The sequence below is a fragment of the Amblyomma maculatum genome, chromosome 1, assembly GCF_055883805.1.
Source record: "Amblyomma maculatum isolate TAMU_Amacu chromosome 1, ASM5588380v1, whole genome shotgun sequence".
Classification (NCBI taxonomy): Eukaryota; Metazoa; Arthropoda; class Arachnida; order Ixodida; family Ixodidae; genus Amblyomma; species Amblyomma maculatum.
The window spans coordinates 391,574,637-391,598,971 of record NC_139344.1 but is presented as its reverse complement, the minus strand read 5'-3'; the positions used below and the strand labels follow the sequence as shown (position 1 = coordinate 391,598,971).

Sequence of the window (24,335 nt, the reverse complement as noted above, 5' to 3'; positions counted from 1 at the left end):
TGTCATATTCCGCGAGATTTCTTCTTGCACAGCGTTCCTGCCATCTGCAATCCGATACTTGAACGCGCGTAAAGGAACGCCACGTGACAGGAGCGATGGTACATCGTCCAAACACACCACAGAAATTTTGACAGATACTGCGCCTTTCATTTCCTTTAAACCAATTTTAATTATATGTAGCACTGCAACGAACGCGGATAAGAGGCAAATGATAGGAGAGGAAGAGTTGGCATTCGCCATCTCCTTTTAAGAGACATCTAAGAGACCCTCTAATTTCTCTCTTTTCGCTTTCAATCCTACATTCCTCCCTTCCCTTGCGGCCGGTTCTGGTGTCCCCGGAACAAGCGTGACAGATACTGCGTCAACAATTCAGGCGTCCGTGCGACGCTGTACAGCAGGCATCAGCAGCATTGTTAAATGGTTTACAGGAAATAATAGGCGCTGTATTTGTTGCATTGCTCCGCGGACGCCTGAACCGAACCGCAAGGAAATGCAGGAAGGTGAGAGCGAAAGAAGAAAGAGAGGGAGAAGTGCCGTAGTGGAGGGCTACGGTCCACCGCGCCATAAACAGTAGGCTTTCGCCTCACTACACTTTAGTGGTCTAAAGTGCCCTGTATCATTTTTTGGAGGGACATGTGCTCTTATTTGGCCTAGATATGAGTTGGCCAGAACATGCGAGTTGGCCAGAACATATGAGTTGGCATATATATATATATATATATATATATATATATATATATATATATATATATATATATATATATATATAGACCTAACTTTGGTAGATCTAACGTAACGGCACTAAACAGAAATGGTCTTGCAAGAGTTATTTTTCGCTACACAATAGACCACTGTACCTGAGAGCGTTGAGCTATATCCAAAATAGCAGATGTCAGATAACTATTGTCATGTTCAGGATATTCAGTCTTGCGCAAAACAACACTTTAAAACAGCTATATCCGTGACATCCTTACAGACCTTCACATCACTGCTCTTGCTAAAACATGGCACTTCCTCATCAAATTATTCTTTATCTCCTTAGTTGATTCTTAAGCCTCATTTCAGAAGGCGGCGCAAGCCTCTCCCCCTTTGTGAAGCCTAATTAGTTTCGGAGGACTGTCGGCTCAATGCGATGCCATTTCTTGGCACCTTAGACTGTCTCCCGCGGCCCCGAACTTCCATTAGCGTTTAACCAGGTCTTGCACTCATCGTACCACTCAGTGCCAGCTCATCTGAGCTCCGTGACATTAATCGTATTTCACTGGGAAAAATCTAAATGAGGCTTCGAACTACGAAAGCGTTCAGGCATTCCTAAGCCACCGCCTATGGTGAATAATCGAGGATCCAAGGACGTTAGGTATTTGCACAGTACTTTTTTTCTTTCAGCGCAGACTGACTGGGTTTATGGTGAAAGGAAACTTCTTACTCGTTGTCAAATTTTTATTCCACCCTGACCCTAATTATAATTTTATATTCGTATATTTTATATTTTATATTGCCTCAGTCGATATTTTCAAGCCAGTAGTTTCAAAAGCATTGAGAGAAATTAGTAGAAATGCTGTCTTGCTTTTCAGAAAATATTTGGCCCAGAGTCCACGACGTTTCAGTATTTGTAGTTGATGATGCATTGAAAAAAAAAATGCCGACGATTACGTTACTTCCTAATGCGAAATTTGAGCGCAGCTCATCAGCTGTTCCACCTTTTCGATAGATTGAGGCAAAGATTTCGAGCAAGACACATGTGTACAATTACAGACTTTCTTTTAAAAATTTTTCACACGTATTCCTTCAAGAAACACTCCACTAACAGTTCTTGGCTGTCATGAAAGAAGCTTTGTGATCGGAGAAATGAAGAGAACAATTAAGTTATCGGGAGGTAGCGGGACTGATGCCGCTGACGCCTCTAGCGAGTGAAGAGAACGTGACTCTGCGTTTCGGCTTGGGATGTACGCACCGTGATCCGCTGATAGCGAGGCGGCGTTTCGGCAACCGGAGAGCACCCTCGCCGCAACGCAAGAAGATGGGGGGAGGGCCTTGCGTGGCGGCGAACGGGGGAGCACGCGCAGCAATCAGATAACACGCGAGGTTGGCGCCACGCAGAAGAGGGAGGCTGAGCTGGGGGGCTGAAAGGGGGGCGGAGCTGGTTACGAGGCCGACGCCGACGCCGACGAGAAACCCAGGAACGGGCGCCAAAGAACTACGCTCTAAAATGCTTCTTCCTTGATTCTGCTTTTTAAGAAAAGAAACGTATTGTTCCTCTAACAACGCAATTACAGTAGTTTACCAAACTATAAACTTTTTTATGTTTGCAGTTTCTTGTAAACTTAAACGTGACTTGTTGGCTATACGCTCACCTACTGGATGTAGGTAATTTTGTTGGGAAATACATTTTTTCTTGACGCCCATTATTTCAGTTTTCATTTTAAAGACGCTTTCTTTCCTCTTCAGTCATATTTTATTTCGCTCAATTTTAGTAACTTTCACTGCCGTTCCGAGCAAATATTTTTTTCCAGCCTTTACTTTAGTAAAAGTAAAACCCCAGTTTTGCTGTGCGCCAGATGTTTCTGTGCTTTGGTTGTAAAGTTACCTTCTTCAAACGCATGCAAGCTATGCAGGCAAGCACGCTTTGCAGGCATATGTGGGTGCTCGTGGTCGACTTGTAAAACGAACTGCGGTAGGAATGCAAGGCCGAAATATACCGTGTTTTCAGAACTGCAGTCCCCACCGGGTATATCGCCTGTAACGTTGAAGTCGCGAAATCAGTGTACTGCTAGATTCTCCTATCACGACGCGTGGTCCGCAGGTACCGGGTGCGCAGTTCGCGAACCCTTAATAGTAGTTGAAACGGCAATATCATTTTTTTTTATTTTATATGTCAAGCGTACGTTTTTAGTGAAAGTCCTCGCAGAAATTTGGTAGTTCCACAATCTGCCATGATCGGAATTGTACAGGCTGTTGGAGAAAACGAGGTTTGTCATTTCTGTACTAATGGTCCTGAAAACGCTTTACTGATGGAAAAAGTTGAAGGGCTATTATGGAGAGTTTGGTCGGATCCTTAGCCCAAGACTCCGTTTTCTGGGGCCGCTGCCTTTGGTTTTTAAAGTAGAAGAGCCGTTTTTACTGGGTTCTTCGCTCGAGTTGTTTTGTATGTATGTATGTATGTATGTATGTATGTATGTATGTATGTATGTATGTATGTATGTATGTATGTATGTATGTATGTATGTATGTATGTATGTATGTATGTATGTATGTATGTATGTATGTATGTATGTATGTATGTATGTATGTATGTATGTATGTATGTATGTATGTATGCATGTATGTATGCATGCATGCATGTATGTATGTATGTATGTATGTATGTATGATGTATGTATGTATGTATGTATGTATGTATGTATGTATGTATGTATGTATGTATGTATGTATGTATGTATGTATGTATGCATGCATGCATGCATGCATGCATGCATGTATGTATGTATGTATGTATGTATGTATGTATGTATGTATGTATGTATGTATGTATGTATGTATGTATGTATGCATGCATGCATGCATGCATGCATGCATGCATGCATGCATGTATGTATGTATGTATGTATGTATGTATGTATGTATGTATGTATGTATGTATGTATGTATGTATGTATGTATGTATGTATGTATGTATGTATGTATGTATGTATGTATGTATGTATGTATGTATGTATGTAAAAAGCAGGCGTCTGCAGCACTGACTTAATAGGTTTTCTTCCTGAGCGGCGACCATACATTAAGGAGCTTATTTCGTTGCCGGGTCGTGATAATAACCATCGCACGAGCACACTTATAAAGTTAGGCGCGGATGAGGAACCAACTTTAATATAACGCACTATTAAGCGTCGAGGTTGTCCTGGCCCAGGGTCGCCAAGGCCAACTGGTCTTTCAGCTGGTCACAGGCTAACCAAGCCTGCCATATTGGGGGAGGAGGGTGTGAAAAGTGAGTTGACTGAATTTCAACAGATCAGGAAAACATGCAGTGTTCTGAGTTTGTATACGGCTCAGGACAATTCGGGCACGCGGGAAGTGTCTGATGCGGTACAGAAACGATCGGGCAAGAGTAAGGAGTGTGTTTAGGTGTATGTATAGTGCCTAGAATATTCTAGGCACTATAGTGTATGTGTCGGAGAATGCCTACTTGCGTGGTAGTGAGGAATTTATTCGTAAGAGGAAGTGTACGAAGGTTTCCCTTACTGTTGTCATAGCGAAGATTGATTTCATTTTTGTAGTGAAGAGTAGCGGAGCGTGGGTGGATAAGGCCAGGGAATCCCAAGCGCCCGGTGCTCAAGTTCGTGGGTGAGGCGATGCTCTACCTCATTGCCTGGGATTCCAGCGTGACCAGGAATAGTGCCAGGAATCCACCTCAATGTGACAGTGTGGGGACGTAGTTTGGTAAGAGTTCTGTGTACTTCGTCCCGTAATTATTCATGAATGCGACCTGTATTGAATAAGTGTATGCGATATATCCTTAAGGGTTAGAGGTGCTTTTGTGAGAAATCTTGAATACTGGCGACTATTGGGAGGGTCTTGAAAGTCGCTGTAGGAGGAAGATCCATGTAAAGACCGAGAGTATGCGTCAGTACTTCACTGCAGCTCTCAATTGAGTAAGCAGTCCCTCCGACGTTAGTTCGCAATGCATCTATGTAGACGATCGTGGAATCAGTAGGACGAGCGTGATTGGAAACGCGAGCGGAACGTATGCCTGAGTTAGTATCGGGTGCAATCTATTGTTTGGAATGGGGGTTACTCTGAGGTTACCTGGGAGCGGGGGAAAAAGGGATAATGATAGGGAGGTCGATAAGTTTGAGTGCAGCTTGCTGATGTATCCAATGCCTTTGTTTGGTGCTAGAAAGACGTGCCATTTCCCGGTCTCGATTTTGCTGTATGAGGTCTCGCAGAGGCAAGAATAGCCCCGTAGAGTATAAGCGCTCAGTGGACGTATGTACAGGGAAGTTAAGGGCTGCCTTTTGCAATGTATGAAGCGCAACCTGAATCTGATTTTGCTGTATGAGGTCTCGCATAGACAAGAATAGCCCCGTAGAGTATGAGGGCTCAGTGGACGTATGTACAGGGTAGTTAAGGGCAGTCTTTTGCAATGTATGAAATGCAACCTCAATCTGATGTCTTTAGTAACAGGTTAGAGTAAGGTATGGAGTTGTATAGAGAATTTTGCTAAGTGCTAATGCGTGGAAAAGCTGCCTGACGTGACCCTCGCGTAGCCAGACGTGCTTATTGAGAATGCGGCGAACTAGATGCGTAATCTTATTGTAAATTTTAACGGTTGTAGAGACATTGGCCTGATCAGTAGACTCATGCATATGACGTCGAAGGAACCGGCAGGACGATGCGCGAAGGATTGGGTGACCTACCATGTGAGATTGATTAGATGGTTATGTTGGCGTTGATAGCGAGTTTCTGCAATAAGCAGCAATTCGAATTTTTCAGACGAGGGAAATAGCCTTAGATAGATAGATATATGAATTTATTTAAAGGAAATGCACAGAGGTTGGCCGGAATGATTGAGATCTGGCCTGCTACTCTGCACTGGGGAAAGGGAACGGGAGAACAAAGAGGATCATGATGGGTGACGATGTAGGAGAAGGCATATGAAAATATATACAGGCACGGCAACTTACTTTACAAGTGCGAATAAAGCCCGGTGCCGAATAAAAAAACGGCAAAGAGTCCACACTGTCTTGACACACTTCCCCTTGTCGTGTCAAGCGCCCAGCAGCAGTTCCTCCGACAGAGGATAGCCCTACTTTGTCGAGGTAACTAGTGACTGCATCAATACCTTACTGTAGGGTCTTCTATACTGGCCCGGAGACCCAGAATTGCACCAAATCGTAAGTTTGTCTGCATGATGTATATTTTAGGTTTGTGATAGACGCTAGAATACAAGACGGGGAAGCCATTAAAAGGTTAAAAAGGATAGTTGACAAAATAGCGCTCTTAGGATTACCACGTGGGAGAAGGAAAGGATCGGAGACAGAATCGACGAGACGGAACTTGGCAGTGCTGTCGCGGAGAGATGCTGTTGAGGCACTATACATCTTTGGACCACAGCCAGTAGAGGCAAGACTGTTTAAGATAGGATCGTGGGCAAGCTTATCAAAGGCCTTACGCACATCAAGAACCACTATGGCTTGGATCTGGGAAGAAGGCGGGGGTCAAATTCGTGCGTGAAGAGTAAATTGAGGTCCTGAGTAGACATATCATTTCGGAAGCCAATTTGTTGAAAAAAAGTAAAAGAAAAGCTGTGGATCAGTTTGGTGCCTGTAACCTTCCCGAGTAATAGAAGTCGGGCTCTGTTTAACGTGTCGTTAAGTATGCGGCCTGGTCGGAAGGTGTGTGGGTAACCCCAGATAACGTACGGGGCGTTAAACTTCCCACCTATCAAGAAGTCGGAGTCTCGATACAATCTTGAAGTGCATGAGCGGATTGAAAAGCGTGTACTCTTTAGGGAGATTATTGATTATGAGGCAGCGCACTAGGGAGCATACAGACAGGAAGGGGGACTAGTAAATATTGAGAATTGACAAAGGGCGAGATGAGTGATCAGGGTAGAGTGTAAACGCCGTGAGGTGTGACGTTCAATACGGGAGGAGACGTCGATGTCCTCAAATCGTTGACCGCAAAGATATAAGGGCTTACTAATGGGGCACAATTGCTGTCATGAGTTGCATGCAGGGCACAGTAACCCGGAATAGCTTTAAGAGCACGTGATTCCTGAATGAGAATGACGTAGGGCTGCGAGGGTACCGTTATGAGCCATTGGATAAAGAGGGTTCGATTGGTACAGAGGTTCCTACTCTTCCGCTGTACAATGTGCATGTTATTGTTCGAAGCCATTTTTAAGCTACGTTATGTTAGCACGATTCTAGGGGGGGGGGGGGGGGGGGAGAGGATGCAGCAGTTGCTTCAGTAGACGTAGATGGACGGGACTGTTTGAGAAAACGAGTTAGGAATTCCATGTGTTCGTCAGCCTACAGGAGGTAACTGAGGAGAGTATGCATGAATCTGAATGCTTGGCGAGTGGCGGATATTTCTGCAAGGTACTCGATTATAAGGTCAACTCGATCTTTTATGTGGCGCACATAATTCTCAGATGTGATAACTGGTGTGGAATCGGAAGATGTTTAATTACACCGATGATTAGCCATGTGCTATGTTTTATTTTCAACGTGGGGTATAGGAAGATGAAGCGTGATATCCTTCGAATGAAGTAACTGCTAGTGACAGCAATCACGCAAACAATTATTGACCAATCGCAGTGAACCACCGTAAAATACCACGTAATACTGAGTCTTGGGCTGTGCATGACACATTATAGTAAGTGGTTAAGAAAAGTAGTGCGTGTATACCACAACTCTGAACCCGCACGATGTGTAAAAGCTTTCAACTTTTACAGTCCACCATCCGTGTATCGCAACTTAAGAACAAAACTAAGTGGTTTAACACGGTTTAGCAGCGCAAGGTTTACATGCGGAAGTTTGAAGTGCTTTCGCACTTAGACTAGGGGAAATCTTTTTCTCTAATAGACGTAAGGAGATAGGCAATCGGACCCACGAGAGAGTTGTCTTCTTTGCAACCGAAAAGCTTGGAAAATTGTGCAAACAGTTGAACGCCGAATTCGTACCACAAAAGAATGCCACAAAACTAGGAGAATTATTTTGTTGCATTCCAAAAAGACGTTATCGACTCCATCTAACTATCATGCGAAAACCAGTACATTAGCCAATGATGGCCAGTATTCTTAACGAGTGCCGAAATGAACTCAATAACAATGCGTACAGAACGGTTAAAAGGCATCTCGCATCCCCTGCAGAGACTGTGAAAGTAAAACTCTCCAGCCACACTTCTATCAAAGAAAACTGTTGGGCAGGCACATAGATAAACTAACTAGATAAACTGACTAGATAATCACCTAGTCAAGGGACGCATATGTCAGCAGCCACTCCTTAGCCTTATCAGCTAAAGAGAATGAATGTCCAGCTACAAGACAGTGATGATGCTGTTTTCCTCTATTTGGTGGGTTGTTTATGTCATGAATTCACGCGATTCGCATTTCTGTTATAATTTTTTTAGTTGTTGTTTTGAGCCTCATCCTTCATTTTCACGTTCCAAGTAATGAAACTTCAGTTGCCAGTGAGCGCTCGTAATTGTGTGTGTTCCTATTGCCTTTGCTAAAGTCGTGCCGTTTTTCTTGAAACGGCATACAATTTCGCCGGAGCATCAGTTTTAATCGGTTAAAATAGGTTAAAATCTTACCGTTTCTCGTTTTCTGCAGTTTGCTTCAACGCGCCAAAACAAGGGAAGCTTTTGAGCGGTGTGGGCAGTTTAGCTTGTTGGTGCAATTTTCGGTAAGTACACTGCAGCAGAGGAGGATTGTACGACTGCGTAGCTCACATCGTGCTGCTTTTTCAACCGCATCGAACCTCTTTAGTGACCAGTTCCCGACCTCGAAAAAGCCGAAGCTGCTAGAAGCATCAGGGAAGAAGCCTCTTCAACGAAGCCTTGCAGCGCAATACACTGCACGTGCACTCGGCACACGTGCACTCGGCACACGAACACTCATTGCACGATCCAGGCGGGACCATCGCCGCGCACGGCACAATCCCTCCTCACTCGTCTGGCCGGCGCCGCGCAGACGAACAATGCTGGTACCGGAATGGGAGCAGCCTCAAAGAATGCAAGAATCGCCATTTTCTTGCGTCTTTTTTTTTTTTTCTTTGCGCAATACTTTTGCCTCTAGTTCTTCCTAGTTTTGCTTTATTTCTCCAGAGGCGAGGTTCCTCGGTGGTTGGGCCATTATTTAGCCTCCACAGGCCTTTCTCTCTTTCTTTGACCCATTCTGAAGACCATTTGCTAGATTCCCCGAGTATATTCTGCTGCAGTGCTGGCTAGAGAGTGTTGCTGCGTATTGTATACATTGCCCTGAGTGCGTTGGATTACGCGTCTCACTTAAGGGGCCATCCCAAACATCGGTAATGTCTAATTCAGGACGATGCCCTCAGTAGCGTCGGCTGTTGTCGCTAACGAGTGCAATAGGAATTTGCTGGAAAGACAATGTTTCAGTGGTGTCCCGTTCTTCGCGGCATATTGCGTGGCTTTAGCTCACTTAACCGGTCTTTGAAAGTACCAGAATATTAACGTTGTTGTCAAACACGCTTTGGTACGCGCGTCAGCCTCTGACTAAGTACGTGTTCTTGCGAAACGTGCCCTCCTAGCCATAATAATATATAAGACGTATAATGGGGGAGGGGAGAGGGGCGGAGTGATGGCGGTTTAATGCCGCGCTATGGTCTTAACTGAGGAAAACAATCTTTGTCTCTCCTATTTCTCAGTGATTTCAAGAACTTTGTTCATGGGACAGAAATTAATTTCTCCCTCTCTTTTTCAGTTTTACCGCTTCACATTTAAGCAGCCAAGGTCAAAGCTACTTTCTATTCGTGCGAGTAATTTTGGTGGCTTTTTTTCACACCCTAGATTAGACCTGCGAAGACGTGCTGGTACCACGCTTGCCCAAGTATAGTACTCCTGTGATAGCTTAAACAGTGTTGATCTTCTTTGCCGTGGTAAATACTAACTACAACACTAACAGCAACAACAAGCCCTTCCTATTTTCTTCACATTAAAGGGGCTCAGAAAGGATATCCAAGTCTGGTTTAACAGCACACAGTGTCATTAAAGTGGACACGTAAAGTTGGACCAGGTTTCAGCCTTTAGTTGTACACGAGCCTTTAACGACGCGACACTCGCTGTCTCCGTTGCTCCAATTGCGAGCGTGTATTTTCTTTTTCTTTTTTCTATCCTACTTTAGCATCAACTTCCTTTCCGTGTCAGTTTGTTTCGCAAGCAAACCGGGTGCTTAAGCGCAGCGATGAGTGGCGCCCAAGTGTATTCAACGAGCAGGCGTGCCGTACTTTGCTTTCATTTTTCGTTTTACCCAGTTTTTTTTTTCTTCCTTGTCTTTTTGCGGCGCCAGAGTACCTGTGTGTGCAAACGTACAGATAACTTTCGACGCGTCCCCGGGGGGCGCCATTTTCTCGCTTCCAGCCGCCATCCGGTGTGTTACCCAGTGTGCTGTGCACCACGAGCCGGCGAACTTGCTCAACGTCCTCAGCAATTTCTGGGAATCAGAAGCGTGACAGGGCTGTTTATGGCACTTTCTCGTATTTCTTGCAGTTAGGGAAAGTTTTAGCGCTAGCAAAAACAACAAAAAAGAAAAAGAAGCATGTTTTTCGCACTCTGAGTCATATATTCCAGCATTGTTGTATTTCCGTTAATCGCGCAGTGAACAACGCTGCGCGTGCATATATGTATTATCTGTGTGTTTATGTGCGTGGGTGCATATGTGCGCGCGAGTGAGTGTGTGTGTGTGTGTGCACGTATCTATGTGTCTGTGTGCGTGTCTATGTGTGTGTGTGTGCGTGCGTGCGTGCGTGCGTGCATGCATGCTTTACGACACTCTATCCATCACCGAGTCTTTAAATATTAGTACCGCTAAAGACCACCCCTTCACTGTAAATTTCATGAGTGAGGTTTTATATATAGAGTGAAAAAAATGCGCATAACGCTTGTGAACGCTGCCAGTATGGCAAGCGGCAATGAAGTTTATCGATCGCTTTAGAGCTGCGATAGAAAGAAGTGCTGCTTAGGCTATCCAAAATAAAAACAAAAAGAAAAAGAAAATAACGACGGAATGAAAGAATCAGGGAGGAAACGGCAGCTTGACAACGCTTGGAATCGCTCGACTGTCGCTAAAGCAAGGCTCTGTGGCTCATGCACTCGCATGCAAAAAAGAAGAACAAGAATGTTGCGACGGACGTGTCATAATACCTGTCGGCTAATCCGCGCCCAGAAGGCAGAAAAAATTACGACAAGCAAAGCCGCTTTACGCGACAAGGTCACTTGCGTAGAGTTTAGCTCGGAAACTTTTCTCTCACTTACACTGGGCACAGGATTACACGCACAGCGCAGTAAGTAGCTGCTTCACCATTTTTGCTGACCAAGCCTGACGCTCATCTTTCTTCCCGTTCGTCTCGGACGCGCAAGCGTCCGCCGCATGTTTCCGACGCGCTGTTCGGAGAGCGACGACGATCGATGCGACAAGTTTCGCGAAGTTGCGCCCCATCTATGCTAAGTCGGAACATGGCACGACCGCAGAGGACGGCGTTGAATAAGGAGGAAGCGAGAAAAGAAGAACAAATGCTGATGCGCGAGAACCATGTTCGCTCCGGAGTTATGCGTGGTGCTTCCGCAGTAGGCTGACATTTGGTGCGCCACGTTGGGTCGGTGTACAAGCCGCCTGCCGCACGGCTGCACCCGAGCCTGTCGGCGAGGGTAAACAGACCGGAGACTGCTGTAATATAAGACTCAGCAATCCTGCTGCTTCTCGACTCGACGTTTCGTGCTCGGCTTTCTGTCGTGTTTGTTTCCACTCTGGGCCACTGCTGACCTGGAAGGAACGATGGTTGCCGGAAATGTGTTTTCCTCGTACTGGCCTTTATATATATATATATATATATATATATATATATATATATATATATATATATATATATATATATATAGTGCTCGTGTGGCCGATACCTTTGCTGTGTTGTTCGCCTTCCGTGATTGCCGTCTGCGACGTGTTGCGCCCGCGCTCCAAAAAGAAAAAAAAAACAACAACGAATAATTGGCTATGCACGACTATACATTTCATCAGTGAGCGGTTGGTAGGCCTAACTGCTTAAAAGACTCTCACGAGGATTGACAGTATTGTTAAATAAATAAATAAATAAATAAATAAATAAATAAATAAATAAATAAATAAATAAATAAATAAATAAATAAATAAATAAATAAATAAACACGTTGGTTTTTACGGCCACTTGCAGTAGAGATCTGGGCGAGTATTTGCCCGGACTCTAAGGGAAAATGTTCTGATACCTTTTCTGATATAGTTTTAGTGACAAAGAATTCACTTGAGCTGAAAAGTCTGACAGATGTTTGGAGAGCAAGGATTGATATCTCTAAACGTTTCCCTGTTTCATAAAACGAAAATGTTTGCTACAAGTTTGTCGCATGCCCGCGAATTCATTGCGACATTAGAAAAACAATACACGAGCTATGGGGGATGTAAAACGCAGTTTCCATTCCCTGCTACTGGCAGAGAAAGCATAGCTTTCTGTTATATTGAGACGCATTGTTTTGGCATTGCTTCACGCTAGAATAAAGCCTGATTCAGGGATCGGATGCTATGCACTGCCGATTATAGATGTTAGATTAGAATGTTAGACTCCAAATTCTCAGAAGCACAACCAGGCTAGAGCACCATCCGCGCCACATCTCTCAATTCACGCCGGGAGGTGTGAGCCAAAACCAGTCTGCCTGGCGCATTAACAGCTATGCACGCGAAGCAATAGTTTTCGGTCGACTATAATTGCAACTAATTAGTGTAGCCCCTGAAAAAAACAAGACAGCAAAAAAATCGGAAACCTAACAAAACTTTTTTAGATACGATGAATTATGAGCAGTCTTTTTTTTTCTTTCAAAGTCATGTTTTAGTGCGTTTATGTTTTGTACTTCCTGAGCATTGTATTTTTGTATTTGTATTTTGTATTCTGAATAGTTTGTATTTAGATTTTGCACGTCTTAGTAATCTTGATTTTAATGTACTGATAACGTGTCTTTTGCCCCTTCTGCTTGGGCTACTGTAAGGGTCTGCAGTATTTTCTAAAAATCTGAATTTTCTGTGTATTAAAGGAGTAGCAAAATCGGCGGCAGCCAGATCTGCGAGACAGCTTATAGATGTCACTGAACCCTGAAATAAGGGTTCCTTCCTTGCAGAAGTAAGCGCAGCGCGTTCATTCAAAGGTTAAATTTTTTTAGGCCACAGCTCTTAAGGAGCCGCCGCAGGCAATCACGGGAGGCTTCGGAGCGATGTTGCAACCGAAGGATGGTTGCCACGGAAACCACTCGGCTACGATGTGGCGGCTCTGTGCAAAAGAGTGACACAATTCTTAAATAACCATTTATAAACTTCTTTATACTTTTGTAGACCCAGTTGTCATCATTTAGACTTATATTGTCTTTCTCTATAGCTTATGCACAAACTAAAATTTATATTCTTCAGTTTTTGTCTATAGACATTCTATAGAGTATCTATGGACAAAAGTTCATAAGAGACTCCATTTCATTTTATTTACAACCTATAAATGCTCTATATACAACCTTAGACTTTGTCAGTAGACCGTGTATAGACACGAGTCCCAAAGAATTCTACGGGTATAAATTGATATGCAGTCTGTAGACCTACTGAAAAAATTCTTTAGAGAGTATATGGAGTGTCTGTTGTCCTGAAGTGGGATTCCGAGATATATTTATGGTGTCGATAACCAAGTGATATTTTTAAATACCTGAGGCACTGTATGCCATCCCCCATGCCGAAAAACTGAACATTTATGCTAATTAACAGCACTCCCACTCATCCTGCAGAAATCTTTGACCGTATTTACTGCCCGATAACACTTTCCTTGTCTACACAAAATATGGCCACATCGTCAACGTATTCTAGAAGTCGTACTTCGTATAAGTGCAGCACAAACCCGGAAATTGAATTACTTGCGAGAACACCTCTGCGAAAAGATTCGACATAATATCGATGATCAATGGTGACACTGAGAGTTGAACTGGCATCCTCGCACTAAGTATTTTGTTCACGACTTGTCTAATACTGCTTATTCCGTGCACCATGCGTACGCCCTCCACCAGAACGGATCCGACATTTATGTGGTCTAGTATCGAAAATAACACTTCATGAGAGATGTGGTAAAATGATTTCTCCGTATCGATCTGGAAGACAGCTACAACACCATTCCCACAGTCAAAGCACTCGAGTATACTACTGGTTGCTTGAATGTTAGTAACAGTTGATCAACCACTTATCCCGCGTGTTTGATGGGGACCCACATTATGTTGAATTAGAGTTTTCAACTTCACACCAATTGTTTTCGTCAATAGGTTATAATACACACTGTAGACATCCCAAACACACGTGAGTGTGCCATACCCACCGCAACGAGTTCACACAGATGTCCATGCATCTAATACGCTTGGTACCAACAACCTTTAGTAGTCTATTTAAAAAAAAAAAAAAACTTTCGGATTACCTTATTGGTACTGAATGCCTTATAGAGGCAGCTAAGCAATGTGGTGCTTATGGCTCACTCATGTGTATTTGGGAAGTGTACTGATGTTACTGTAATTGTATAATTTTGAGAACTTAAGCAAGAAAAATAACGAAAAATCGCGTATGAAAAGTCGATGTTAAAGGCGCTATCGCGTGTACTTTTAAGACGAAGCTTCAGTGTCCTCACCAACAACCTTTAGTAGTCTATTTAAAAAAAAAAATACTTTCGGATTACCTTATTGGTACTGAACGCCTTATAGAGGCAGCTAAGCAATGTGGTGCTTATAGCTCACTCATGTGTATTTGAGAAGTGTACTGATGTTACTGTAATTGTATAATTTTGAGAACTTAAGCAAGAAAAATAACGAAAAATCGCGTATGAAAAGTCGATGTTAAAGGCGCTATCGCGTGTACTTTTAAGACGAAGCTTCAGTGTCCTCACCAACAACCTTTAGTAGTCTATTTAAAAAAAATACTTTCGGATTACCTTATTGGTACTGAACGCCTTATAGAGGCAGCTAAGCAATGTGGTGCTTATGGCTCACTCATGTGTATTTGGGAAGTGTACTGATGTTACTGTAATTGTATAATTTTGAGAACTTAAGCAAGAAAAATAACGAAAAATCGCGTATGAAAAGTCGATGTTAAAGGCGCTATCGCGTGTACTTTTAAGACGAAGCTTCAGTGTCCTCACCAACAACCTTTAGTAGTCTATTTTAAAAAAAAATACTTTCGGATTACCTTATTGGTACTGAACGCCTTATAGAGGCAGCTAAGCAATGTGGTGCTTATGGCTCACTCATGTGTATTTGGGAAGTGTACTGATGTTACTGTAATTGTATAATTTTGAGAACTTAAGCAAGAAAAATAACGAAAAATCGCGTATGAAAAGTCGATGTTAAAGGCGCTATCGCGTGTACTTTTAAGACGAAGCTTCAGTGTCCTGACCAACAACCTTTAGTAGTCTATTTAAAAAAAAATACTTTCGGATTACCTTATTGGTACTGAACGCCTTATAGAGGCAGCTAAGCAATGTGGTGCTTATAGCTCACTCATGTGTATTTGGGAAGTGTACTGATGTTACTGTAATTGTATAATTTTGAGAACTTAAGCAAGAAAAATAACGAAAAATCGCGTATGAAAAGTCGATGTTAAAGGCGCTATCGCGTGTACTTTTAAGACGAAGCTTCAGTGTCCTCACCAACAACCTTTAGTAGTCTATTTAAAAAAAAATACTTTCGGATTACCTTATTGGTACTGAACGCCTTATAGAGGCAGCTAAGCAATGTGGTGCTTATAGCTCACTCATGTGTATTTGGGAAGTGTACTGATGTTACTGTAATTGTATAATTTTGAGAACTTAAGCAAGAAAAATAACGAAAAATCGCGTATGAAAAGTCGATGTTAAAGGCGCTATCGCGTGTACTTTTAAGACGAAGCTTCAGTGTCCTCACCAACAACCTTTAGTAGTCTATTTTAAAAAAAAAATACTTTCGGATTACCTTATTGGTACTGAACGCCTTATAGAGGCAGCTAAGCAATGTGGTGCTTATGGCTCACTCATGTGTATTTGGGAAGTGTACTGATGTTACTGTAATTGTATAATTTTGAGAACTTAAGCAAGAAAAATAACGAAAAATCGCGTATGAAAAGTCGATGTTAAAGGCGCTATCGCGTGTACTTTTAAGACGAAGCTTCAGTGTCCTCACCAACAACCTTTAGTAGTCTATTTAAAAAAAAAATACTTTCGGATTACCTTATTGGTACTGAACGCCTTATAGAGGCAGCTAAGCAATGTGGTGCTTATGGCTCACTCATGTGTATTTGGGAAGTGTACTGATGTTACTGTAATTGTATAATTTTGAGAACTTAAGCAAGAAAAATAACGAAAAATCGCGTATGAAAAGTCGATGTTAAAGGCGCTATCGCGTGTACTTTTAAGACGAAGCTTCAGTGTCCTCACCAACAACCTTTAGTAGTCTATTTTAAAAAAAAATACTTTCGGATTACCTTATTGGTACTGAACGCCTTATAGAGGCAGCTAAGCAATGTGGTGCTTATAGCTCACTCATGTGTATTTGGGAAGTGTACTGATGTTACTGTAATTGTATAATTTTGAGAACTTAAGCAAGAAAAATAACGAAAAATCGCGTATGAAAAGTCGATGTTAAAGGCGCTATCGCGTGTACTTTTAAGACGAAGCTTCAGTGTCCTCACCAACAACCTTTAGTAGTCTATTTAAAAAAAAATACTTTCGGATTACCTTATTGGTACTGAACGCCTTATAGAGGCAGCTAAGCAATGTGGTGCTTATGGCTCACTCATGTGTATTTGGGAAGTGTACTGATGTTACTGTAATTGTATAATTTTGAGAACTTAAGCAAGAAAAATAACGAAAAATCGCGTATGAAAAGTCGATGTTAAAGGCGCTATCGCGTGTACTTTTAAGACGAAGCTTCAGTGTCCTCACCAACAACCTTTAGTAGTCTATTTTAAAAAAAAATACTTTCGGATTACCTTATTGGTACTGAACGCCTTATAGAGGCAGCTAAGCAATGTGGTGCTTATGGCTCACTCATGTGTATTTGGGAAGTGTACTGATGTTACTGTAATTGTATAATTTTGAGAACTTAAGCAAGAAAAATAACGAAAAATCGCGTATGAAAAGTCGATGTTAAAGGCGCTATCGCGTGTACTTTTAAGACGAAGCTTCAGTGTCCTCACCAACAACCTTTAGTAGTCTATTTAAAAAAAAATACTTTCGGATTACCTTATTGGTACTGAACGCCTTATAGAGGCAGCTAAGCAATGTGGTGCTTATAGCTCACTCATGTGTATTTGGGAAGTGTACTGATGTTACTGTAATTGTATAATTTTGAGAACTTAAGCAAGAAAAATAACGAAAAATCGCGTATGAAAAGTCGATGTTAAAGGCGCTATCGCGTGTACTTTTAAGACGAAGCTTCAGTGTCCTCCTAATGTTTCACACTAAGTTGCATGCAAGCTTATATAAGTGGAAAGGATCAAAAACCTGGAGAAATACGGCTTGCTTAGCAATATACTAACGAAATTTCCTCACAACTGATTCGGCAGCACAGGCGCCGAGTTAGACATCGGTAACTAAGGTCGTCGTGGAGAAAGGTAAGGAAATAAAGCTTCGATCAAAGGTTGCAAATACAGCTCAGCACTCCAGTCACCGAGAAGACTAAAAGGGAGAAGGAAGTGAAATAAAAGAAGATAGAGAGGCTCACTTAGTCGAGCGACGGAGCATGGTAAAGCGACGATGTAGCTAAACCGGCTCTCTCTCGCAGGCGGCGCGTAACGCGCCTTGGGGCGTTACCGTAATCGCAAAGAACACCTTGTTGTATCTGTCGGAACGACAGTGCGTAAGCCAGCGCTTGCACAGAGGCAGCGAGTTGCTGCAGTGCGCGGGATAGACTTGAGCGGGAGCTCTACTAGGAGTTGTCGTTTCTCCCGCGACGACGCCTGCGGAGTCTGTCTGTGTACACCGGCGCGGTTAATTGCTTCATGCTTGGGATTCGCACTTTGGTAATTCTAGACGCCCGACCGACTTAACGTCTTTACGCTTGCTGAGTGGCGGCCTCCGCCGCGTCTGGGGCGCGGAATAAGAGATGACGGCGCCACGTTTTCTCGACCTGCTTCGTCGGCGGGGTGGCAGTTTCGCGGGGAAATGCGTCAGTGGGCGGCGTCTGAATTACCTCCGATGCGTTTCAGCCAGCCTCGGGACAGCCGCCCTCCTACGCGCTCCTCAGTACTTTCTCCGTAGTCAGGGGAGCCGTAGAGAGCACGGCGTTGCCGTCCTCCATTGCTGTGAGCAGAACACTAAATCTGAAGAGAGGTGAGCTATGGGCGCATAGCTCACAGTTTCTTCCTCCTTTTTTTTTTATTTTTTGCTAGGTACTAGGCGTTCAGTAATGAGCAGAACTTCCATTCACAAATGGAATATGAATAACGTTGCTAGGTTATTAATGTTAGCCATGTATTCGCAAAGGAAAATGAAAGAGGGGTCTATTCAAGTTGAGATATTTTGATGAAATGCCACGAGTTTAGAGCTATGCATCATTCAACAGATAAATAATAACTAATATAAGGTATTCAATCATCTCGGTACACGAATGCCTAAGTGAAAAACAATCTCTCTCTCTCATACACACACCCACATAACCATCATCCCTCCCTTCTTCCCCACCTCCTCAAGAACAAATAAGACGCCGAAAGTAAGAAAAGCGGTAAAATAGCAAAAATTCGCTTTTGTTTGGCTAACTAGAAGCAGCTTCAATTTGATATCCAAAGCGTGAAAGGCTGCATGCAGTGATAAAAAAAGCAACAACAATAGCAATAGAAGTATAACAGATTTATAGGAAGTCAAATGCAATGTGGGGTAGGAGCAACGCCGCGCTGTTGCGAAAGCGCGATTATCTGAAAAAACAAAACTGCCTTTGAAAGCTCTCGACGCTAACTATCTCTTGTGCCTTGGCTGACAGAATCGGCTGCCCTTCAGAGCGAGCGGCCGACAAAGCTGTCAACTTCAGTGAACTTGAACAATGTCTGTTTTTCAGATGAAGTATAGGCGCAAGGAACAGGCGTTGCCGTTTCATCGCGGCAAGAGGCGTCAAACGCTGGCTTGTTAGTGACTCGACGAGAAAGTAGTGGTTAAAATAGTTTAACTCGACGTCAAAGGGGGGCTATCGGTAGCCCGATGTGAAAATAGCACTTAATAGCTTACTTAGCAAAAAGCCGCTGAAGACGAAGAAGGCTGTCTGTACGTCCTTGTGCATTAAGCACGCCCTCTCCAGCATGACAACCTGATAGATGAGTAGATAAAAAAAAAAAGAAGGTTAACGCCCACATTTATGGTTGGAGATGGAGGTGGAAAGAGGATGGGAAAGAGATATAGTTGAAAAGGCGCAAATTCGACTATGAGAGAACGCTAACAGGAGATCAGTTACGGTTAGCGTATACGAGACCATCGCCTTGTCCAAATGCATTTTATAAATCCACTAGGTATACAGTCCTCTCTGAAACGCCAGGACATAAGACAGGGTCTTTCCGTCTATTCGTTCGATTCTTGGCGTAGCGCATGAATCCATGGCAACGGTCAGCGATCCGCGCTGGCGGCTGGGAACCTTAAGCTCGGGTATAAGGCGCCCTAAATACTCGCATTTGTCAGACGCACTCATTTCTTTGCTTTGTTTAGTGCGTTTCCTCTCCTTCCTAGTGAAGGCAGTGAAACTGCCGCAGCTAGAAAAAGCAAAGGGACGACGCCCGCTAGCTTTGCTCAAAAAGAGGAGGTTCTTATTTTAGACTTCATCACAGTTCCACACTATACGTGCCTCAGCGCCGACAAGACGACGGAGTCTTCAAAAGCGCGCAGCGAAAATTTGGGTTTTACTATGCTGCGTTCGAGCTCGGAAGTTGACTCGCGAGATAAAAGAAATCCCGAAATGGCTACAAAATCGCCGTGTCTGTATAGAGGAATCGTAATTTGCAAAGCCCATTTCTTTCTCGTTTAAACGGACTTCTTCACTTAAATATTCCTACTCCAACATCGCTCGCTTAGGTCCACCGTCGCAGGTGTGCTACGCTATATGTATGCAGCACTAGACGGCGAGGCAGAATTGAAAAAGTGAAAAATGAAAGGCAGGTGAAAGCGAGGAAAACGGAAAGAAAGGGCAAGCAAGAAAGAAAAACACAATAAACAGACGTAAAAAAAAATACAAGGAGAGAGGCGCATGAGAGGGAGGCAGGAGCTGTACATTGAAGAAGGATAATAATAAAATGACAACGATAATGTAGTGAATGAAGTGAAACTACTCAGGTTCACCGGGAGGAAAAGTTGGCCCCTTCTCTTTAATCTTATTGCGTCGTTCGTAATATCACGGAGGCGGCAGAGGCGCGCGGCGTAAAAAGCCAAGTTCCTCCTTCGCTGGGTGGCCGGGCTTCATGCATGCACAGTACTCGCAGCAGCTGAAGAAACGAAAGCATCGGTGGCGTGTCTTCGCTTTTTGTGCATGTGCTCTTTTATCTTGCCTCTCCTGTTCCTCCTGGCGGGAACGCGGCGACCAAAGCGGCGGAAATTGTTGAGGCTTGGCCAGCTGTAGTTTCCAAACGCATTGCACGGCTCTGTGCGGCTTCCTCGCCGGACTGGAAGGGGAGGGATTGAAGCAGTGCGGGGTGGAGGGGGAGGAGGATGATACGGATGGGGCGGGGAGCTGGATGGTGTGGATGAGAGGGGAGGGCAGGGAGAACTACGCTGGATGGGGAGGGGGGTGAATACGGATGGGGCAGGGAAAGACGGTGCGGATGAGAGAGAAGGCAGAACTAAGTCGCAGAGAGAGAGGAAGGGGGTGATACGAATGGGGCGGGAGGGATGGCGAAGATGTGAGGGAGAACTGCACAGGAGATCTCCTGTCGGCGAGGTTGTGCACGCGTGGCAGCGAACATGCACAGAAAAGAGAATGGTGCTGCGGAAGAGACGGAAGAAATGCCTGGCGCGCCCGGCCCGCATTTGGAGGTTGTGTGCGCCGCCCGAGCGGAGCGGGTGCCCTCTCGCGACTCTGGCGGGGTGCGCGCGAATTTGCGCTGCAGCGCTGCGCCATTGTCCGAGTCCGACGATGAGAGTTTTCCTTGAGGAAGCAGTCTGTCGCTTTCTAGCCGAGCGACGTCGAGTTATGGGCGTTCAAAACTGGCCGCTCGGCGCGCATTGTCTTCGGAGAGGACGCGGTGCTGTTCACTTTCGGGCGCCTTGCCCTTTGTGCATTCCACGTGCTAATTGGTCTTTCGTGCATGGGTGCTGAAATAATCATAATTGCGTCATTCTTGCAACTCTTTGAATTGCCGCAAGCGCTTTTCACTAACGCGTCCGTTTCGCCTTACTTTCAGCGGAACCTCAGTGTCATAAGCTGGTCTCAGGCACCAAAAAAATTTATATCGTATTTTTATTGTTCTATAACACAGTTTCTTTAAAGCGGTGCTGGACGCAGTCGGTGTTGGAATTTCCTTTCACCAGCCCCAAGAATTTTGAACGATACTCCGTGTATCCACAGTTGACCAGTTTATTAAGGCTAAATCCTTTCTAGGCTTATGGTGAATATCTCGCGTTTGCGAGGTGTGTCGTCGATATTCCGCGAGCTGCGTTCGCGAGATGTATCAGCGAGATTCTTCGAGATTGCACGAGATATGTCAGGGAGATGCCGCAATAGGTTCTGACGTCAACATAATTTCCCCGGTGATGACGTCACTATAGGGTCTGACGTCGAAACCTAACAAAAGGAAGTAATGAAATCATAACGAGCACGCAAACACGCAAGACAGAGAAAGAAAAGAAGAAACAGACAGAAGAGGAAGAAGAGAAGGAAGAGGAAAGGTTTTCGCCATTACCTAAGCTCTTAAGCGAAACTAAGTGCACTGCTGTACGTTTTCATATGGAATGGCTGTGCTGACCGTGGACGAATGTAAGCATCCAAATGCGTGTGCTTGTTCACCGTGAGTGTAATAACGATCCGCTGTCTCACCGGAGTATCGCTTTTAACTTAGCAGCACGTCAGGTTGTGTTCACTCGTTTATAGAGGAACAGCCACACGTCCGCTCCGCGCGCGCTGAGAACGCGGCATTCCAGCGCACGCTTTTTCTGTCCGTTTCTCCCCATAAAGGCAGCGAACAGCCGGCGTCCCGTCCTCAAAAACCAGGAAACAAAAAAGAACAAAAAACAAACAAACAAAGTAGCTAAGGCCGAGCTGCCATGGCCTTCACGAGCTATGGAGTCCGAGCGACCGGCTAGGGTGATGAGATGACGCCGGCGCTTGGCTGGATGTTCTTTTATGCTCTCACCGCGGTTCCACCCCCTCCCCCGCCCTCCTCTCGCGCGTTTCACCGTGGTCGTCAAGCTCTCTATCTCTCTATCATATATCTCAGCTGCCTTTAATTAAAACAGGGTCGTCCGGTATGGGTCAGGCTTCCGTACGTATGCGGGAAACAGGAGCGCGCGCGGGGTAGTTTGAGACGAGCGCCTCGCGAGTTTTCGAACCCTTCCCACATTGCGTCTTTCTTCTCCTGTACTCGATCCACTGCTCTTTCCTTCTCTCTTTCCCTCTCCGTGTTGTTGCTGCTTCTTCCACGAAGCGATATACTCGCTCGTTGTTTACCCGGAGGTGTTTCGGCATTTCGGCAGGAACGAGGGATGAGCCGCACGTGATGGACTTCCTTGCGTGAGGAAAATGGAGTTGGGGAAGTTTAGCTAGCGTGCACCGAGTGGAAGGAAATTGTGATTTCCTTGTTTTGAAGAACAAGCTTCACTACGCCAGGTATTTCGATTCTTTCTTCCTTTCTTTCTTTCTTTCTTTCTTTCTTTCTTTCTTTCTTTCTTTCTTTCTTTCTTTCTTTCTTTCTTTCTTTCTTTCTTTCTTTCTTTCTTTCTTTCTTTCTTTCTTTCTTTCTTTCTTTCTTTCTTTCTTTCTTTCTTTCTTTCTTGCGGGGAAGAGAGAAATAGAAGAAACTGCATTCGAATGATCGCTCAAGATACAAAAAAAAAGAAAAAAACGAAAAGTCGAGAGGGAGTTACGTTGCGTTAACTGCTCAGTCGGGTTCTTCCTCCTTCTCTCGCGTAAGGCCAGGTTTGCTTTTAATTTTCTCTAAGAAACGGGGGATAGGGGGGGGGGGGTATCTAGGGCTTGTGTTCTATAATGATAGGTAGTTTTGAAATGGGTATCCATTTTCCAATTCGTGAGAGGTGACGTCGTCGTGACGGCAGCATTATACGAATTCAGCATCAATCGGTCCGAAGCGCAGCGAGTGTCCACATCTACAATAGCCTTCGCCACAGTGGTGCCGATGCTGTATTGCCTCCGAACATTCGTGCTACCGGGATTCGTGCCGAAACCCGGCGCCGCGCTACTAATGCCCCTCTAGCGCGAGCTTCGACCCAACGCACGGAGACAACTAGCCCAAACGAGCCCATATATAACGGGGGCCGTCGGACACTGTCGTCGATGAGTCGTCCTCCTGCTGAGGCTGAACGGTGAAATGGGTGATCAATCATCGGTTAGAGGCTGAAGGTTCGAAAAGCGAGCGTGGTGAGACCTGAAAAGGAAGACGATACGACTCGAACGAGTACGTCTAAGGAACTCGTCATTCCGTCGGCCTCTGAGAAGGACTGCTGCAGTAAAGCGCACATAATACGTTTCCTGTTTTTATGGACGCTGAATTTCTTCTTTCTGGCCTTGCGTGCATGGTCGGATGCCCTGCGGTCGCAGCAGCAGCGGCAGGATGTCACAGTCGTAATTACACAAAAGTGGTAGTCGCGGTGGGATATTCGAGGTGCAGCGGAATCGACCGGCGTTATAGCTGTCACGGCGCAGTTGAGCGCCTGCCGTCTTCCCCTCACGTTCATTACGTCTTTAACGTAGGTTGTTGTAGTCTAGGGAAGGGCTCTCTGAACACTCGAGAGAGCTTAATATGTTTCAAGTCAGGAACTAGAAACAAAAGCTGGTGCTTTATAGATAAGTCCGCGTTGGAAAGAATTGCATACGCGTGTCACTAAGGCTAGTAGATGAACAGCACTGAGCGGCAGGCGAATCTTAAGAAAAGGTAAACAGCAAGATGGTGTTTGGCAAGATGCAAGACTTCAAGGTGAAGCAGGAACTCATCGAAATTTTCGACGAGTTGGGCATTTCTCTAGGCCCTGCAAGTACAAAGAATGAGATTCTTTAGAATATACGGGCAGAGGAAGTGAAGGTTGTGGAAGCGAATGGAGCATGGGATGATAATTGAGGGAGAAAAATGAACGATGACGCCGAGAGACTGGAATGCAGTGAACGCAAGCACGAAGTGCCTGAAAGACAAATGCGCCGCCAGCGCGACGGATTCGAAAGTAGCACCGGCTGCAGCGAATGCGAGCAGCATGAATGGGAGAACGGCCGTGCACACGATGAATTCGAAAAGCAAGAGCGCAAAGCGCCAGGAGGAGGAAATGTGTTTGGGCTAATAACGTAGCTTATACAACTTCTCCAACAACAACAACAACAACAACATCACAGCTCTTCAGAGGTCAGCAACAACACCAAAATGCAGTCTCCAATCAAATGAGAGTGGA

At 44.5% G+C, this 24,335-nt stretch overlaps 1 protein-coding gene across 1 annotated transcript in view; it reads right to left on the bottom strand.

The window, feature by feature from the left end:
- LOC146208540 (potassium voltage-gated channel protein Shaw-like) overlaps nucleotides 1-24,335 on the bottom strand; it is a 273,057-nt gene that overhangs the window by 169,000 nt on the left and 79,722 nt on the right. The gene's annotated exons all lie outside the window — the stretch shown is intronic.